Below are 5,583 nucleotides of genomic sequence, written 5' to 3' on the forward strand. Positions count from 1 at the left end.
AGTAAGCTGGGGACACACTGCACAACTTTCACAGTCTTTACAGATTTTGGAAAGACCTGGACAGGAGTACACACCCACAGGCTGGTTTCAGCAGATTTTTGTGTGACGACTGAAAGACTGGGGATCACACAACTGCACCTAATGAGGGATCACAGACTAGCCTACATGATTTGTCAAACCTACCAAAGCCAACTGAACACATCAACTTAACAAGGGCAGTTTAAAGCAGGGGTTTTAAACTCATTCTAGGATGAGGGCTTGATGTGCTCCAATGAGACGTCCTGCAGGCCAGACTATTTTATAGCAGCATCATTTTGAGCAAAGACTGTGGTGGTATGCTATGGGTTGCACCAGCTGTGTGTAAGTTCAGACATTGCCTAGTTTAAACCTAAGTTCTTACTTACGATGGAGTTTACGCTCTAACCTTTAAGGCGTTGCACCAGCTGACATAGTTTCTACATAATGCCTAAAGTGGGGGTATTATGCCTTTTTTCAAAGCTTTACACCATCTCTCTGATACCCACATAGTATTTTCACATGGTTTACAGCTGTTTTTCACACTGGCGTCCTGAAAAACCCTTATTTTAACCTCCGTCTGAAACTCTTCGTTTTCGCTGCTGTCTCTTTAACCCCCCCCAATGGACATGCTTTCCTCCGATTGGCCGATTTTCCGGAGGCTGGCTGGCGGCCTGACTCAATGTTTTGTGCCCGCCCCCTCCAATGTGGCTATATTGCTATGCTAGTACTTGTAAACTTTGAATGAACCGATCCAACTGAGTAAAATATGGCGACTTTTGATATATATCCGTACGTGTTAGACCCTGACCCTGATAGTTTGGAGAGAGAGGGGAAAGAAAACTAGCAGCAGCGATGGACAGAGAAGGACATATCTGTTTGGTAAGTATTTAATTACTGTGTTACTAAATGGCTAAATGGCTAAAAGGCCTTGTGGGGGTGGTCTGTTCTGCTTTGCCAGCAGCACCATTTGAAAATTTGCATACGTGAAGTATGGACACCCAACATTGTGACTTTATATTTATGTTTTAAATATCAGACCATAATCAATAACACCGTTGTTTTCCGTGAGCAGAGATTATTTCTGCCGTCTACTGTTAAATTATCTGGTAAAATTAGTGATTTCACCACTCGATGTTAGTGTTGTTTTATACTGGCTCTAGGTTTAAGCTGTAGGCTTCACAATACTCACATTATGCAACATGCCTTGTCATATTTTTCATCCACACTGGATGCTGTTTGAGGATTAACAGCAGTTAGCATACGTTATTTTTAGCCATTAGCATCTGTAGCAAACACTGGGTTAAAAAATGCTTTTCAGTGATTGGTTAAAGTAAGAGAAAATATATCTGCCACAATATTTTGGTTAGTTTAGATGTAAATCTCTACTAGGTAAGATTAACCTTACATCTCTGGTGCAACTGAACAATGACACACCCACCTACAAAATGAATACTAATTGCCTTCATGGGCTTTAGCCACGAATGTTTTTTATTAAATCCCTAAACCTTTTATGGTCTCAGAGCGTTTGGCTCCTCCAATAAAGGTTAATTGTGCGTGAACTGGGGATGAGGTGAGTGCTCTTCTTGCCAATTTGCTTGTTAGGTAGATGCCAGCACCACACAGTGGTGAAACCAAAAGTGAAGGAAGAGATATTTAGCATAGATGACAGCGGTTTCCCAAAATACAGGTAAAGTTTCTAAAGTATGATTTACGAGACAGCCAACATACAGCATTAATTTTGCCTGAGCCCACAGTTCGGTCACAGACTCACCACTCTTGATTAAACCTAAAAACACAGGCACACCAGTCTCATGAATCAGTTTGATTACTGAGCTATAGCCAAGAAAATAAGTATGCATCCTCCACATTTCAGACAACAATCTTTTCTTGAAGTTTTCCTCAGAGTTCTGAATATGTTTGATAAACACTGATCTGATCCTGTGAGTCGTTGCAGTGATCCTGCTGACCCTGAGTCAGTCTGTCGCACCCACACTGTGTACAGCAGAGATGTTCAATACAAACAGAGGCTCACTCGTTTTGGGAAAAAGTCTCTCAAAAAACAGAAAAGATAACTCGTTTGTCATTTTGAACTAACTCATGTGACATGTCGTATACTTTAACATATGGTCATGGCTGTGTTTAAAAAACTTTAGTCAGACATGAATCACGTAGAATAAGAGATGATCTAAAAGAGAGGAGATTAAACTTCTATTCATGACGTAGCCGGGGAAGACTCGTGTCTGTAGAGATGTGAGCTGACTGTAGACTGGACTAGTTCATGATTTCTTCTTCTCATTTTAGAGAGGAAATACTTCCTTATTTACACTTTAAGATATTGGCTATTATGAAAGTGTTACTGGATTTGGTTTCTAATTTATCTAAGATCTAATAAAGAAAAATATTAGGCTTTGTGGCTTACTGGTGATTGACTCTAGAAGATGGTTAGTTTTGGTTTTAGGGTGATTTAGTCTGGCCTTATTGACTCCAATCATGGGGAAACAGTTACCCTGAGAATTTTCCTGGACTTGGTTGATTTAGCCACTTCATTTTTGTGAAGGCTAGTGCAAAACACCAGAATATAGGAAATAAAGCTTTTGAATCAGAGATTTCTGGGGTAAACCTACAAGATCATCCACTCATCTAAAGTAAATCCTACATGCCTTGCTACCTGTAGATTCTTACAGAAAAGGCTTGGGTTGATACAGATTTGAGGATTTATGAAACATGAAGTAAAAGTAAAATGAGAAAGAGAGAGGAAGGAGAGAAGAGGAAGTGAAGTCACTACTGGTTTAAAAATCTGGTGAAGACAAAGAGAGGCAGAAGATAAAAATGTTGAAAAGTGAGGAGCATTGTTACAGAAAAGATAGCAGAGGTGCCAATACTTGAGGTGACTGAAAAGATATGTAGTAAACGTGTTCTTTTCATTGTGTGGTTACAAAAAACAAACCTTGTTGTTGTATTGGCTTCCGATCAGTGCAGATAGCATCTGTAAAGCAGAAAAAATCTCACAGGGAGAACACCCCAGGACCCCCCTAGTCTTGGACTAAGCCCCTAATGTTGGCAACACCTAGCTCTGCCCCTGAGTAGATGGTATGCTCACTGACTCAGTGTTAAAATTGACTCTTAAATGTTAAATTTACGCTCCTGATTTTACTGTATAGAGATCTGGAGACCAGGAGACCATTGGAGTACAATGAACTCATTGTCATGTTCAACAAACCAGTCTGATTTGAGCTTTGGGACATGGTGCATTATCCTGCTAGAAGGAGCCATTAGAAGATGGCACTGTGGTCATAAAGGGATGGACATGGTCAGCAACAATACTTAGGTAGGCTGTGGGGTTAAAATGATGCTAAACTGACCTATGGCTAAGCCCACCCTCAAACGCGATGAGCCAATCACAGTGCGTATAGCCACTGAAATGCATTGCAGAAAGTCAGTTTTCGTTTGGTTTCATGAGGGTTTTTTTTTAGATTTTAAGTTTAAAAATTGTCAAACGGTGTTCATGGGGTACATGCAACACCGCCACAAGGTATCCTGAGAGGCTGGGCGATGGGGTTTAAGTTTTACCCTTTCCTAAGCCACATCTCAACCGATAAAGTTGTGTGGTAGACCACAACATCAACTCAATGTGAATAAAATTAACAAAGATGTCTACATCTAGACCCTGGCAACACATCACTCCGACCCTCATCCACCTCCACTGGCTCCCTATCAAGTCCTATATCAACTACAAAGTCCTCCTCCTCACATACAAATCTCTCCATGCTCTGGCTTCCCAGTACCTTTCTGATCTCCTCCATCCATACACACCATCCCGCAACCTTCGATCTTCAGACACCGGCCTACTTTCCATGCCCAAAACCAAACTCCGAACCTATGGAGACAGAGCCTTCAGTGCTGCAGCTCCCACCCTCTGGAACACTCTTCCTGCAGACATTCGTAGCGCTCCATCTCTGGACATTTTCAAAAAACGTCTCAAGCACCACCTGTTCACCACAGCCTACAGTCTTCACTAAACCACCCCTTACACTCATCCTACCCCTCACATAGTTTGTCCATGTATATGTGTTCCTGTAAAGCGTCCTTGGGTTTCTTGAAAGGCGCTATATAAATTCAAGATATTATCATTATTATTATTATTACATCTGTTCTAAGGTAAATCAACATCGTATTTGAGGCAACATATTGTCACTTTGCTGGAAAGAAATATAAAGTTATCTTTAACATCTCTAACATTACCTAAAGTTAGCCTAACGTTAGCTCCAAGCTGCGTTGTTCATTATGTCACGTTGTTTGTTGGGAGTTCATTGGCCTATTTTGTTCTAGTTTTTATACTTTGGTGATTGTACGTCATTGTTAGCTGTTGTCCAAAGGGCTCTAGTTAAACTAAATTAACCTCTGGAGCTTAGCTTCATGAACTTATCTGTAGTAGCAGAGATAACAAAGGTTAGCAAACATTATGCTGAATGATTCAATGTAAATACCATAGCACCAAACTAACGGAGAGACACTCTTGGTTATCATGGTAATAAGGCTGTTATGTTTTTCTCATACTCTGAGCCAAAAACCTTAACATTAGTGGCTCTTTCATGCTGATCCCCTATCTTGTTGTCTGAGATTGTGATGGCAACGAGATGCAGTTTATCACATTTGCACTGGACCTGTAAATTTTGGCTTGTAACTGAAGCTTTTTATTGAACTTCAATAAAATGATTAAAATATCCCCTCAATGCGTAGTTTGGACCCTTTTGGTGACTTCTAGATGATATGTGATCTTTCTGTCTCCAAAAATCATCAATGGCCTCCTGTGAAATGTCTCCTACTGTAACACCTGCCATAGTGCCTGTCACTGAATGTTCATTGTTTGTCCTAGTGAGTGGAGGGAGCATGGCTTAGCCATAGGTCAATTGGTACTAAGAGGCCCAAAGTGAGCCAAAAGTACCCCCCACTTCATTAAACCACCAGCAGCCTGAACCATTGATACAAGGCAGGATGGATCCATGCTTTTACGTTGTTTATGCCAAACTCTGACCCTACCATCTGAATGTTGCAGCTGAAATCGAGACTGAAATTGAGGCAACATTTTTTCCAGTCTTCTATTGTCACTTTTCTCCAGAGCATACAGACGGGCAGACATTTAGAAAGTTATCCTTCCCTCATATTAAGTCCACATGACCAGATTTCTGAGGGAAAGAAATGTAACCAAAGGAAGGTTTGGCGATGATCAGTGAACGAGATCCAGCTACCTAGTCAGCATCTACAGCTGCTATAACTGGTGAGCAGGGGGATTAAAGATGCTGAGCCAAAGCATGGCCTCAGTGAACCGATCTCTAACGTTAAAACCAATGCATAGACCTATTCATGCTACATTTGACCGATCCAGAGCTCCACAGACTGATGCACTTGACCTTTGATGTATACAGTGGGTACGAAAAGTATTCAGACCCCGTTAAATTTTTCGCTCTTTGTTCATTTGCAGCAATTTGCTTAAATCATTTAAGTTGATTTTTTCCTCATTAATGTACACACAACAGTCCATTTTAACAGAAAAACACAGAATTG

The sequence above is a fragment of the Cheilinus undulatus genome, linkage group 1, assembly GCF_018320785.1.
Source record: "Cheilinus undulatus linkage group 1, ASM1832078v1, whole genome shotgun sequence".
Taxonomy (NCBI): domain Eukaryota; kingdom Metazoa; phylum Chordata; class Actinopteri; order Labriformes; family Labridae; genus Cheilinus; species Cheilinus undulatus.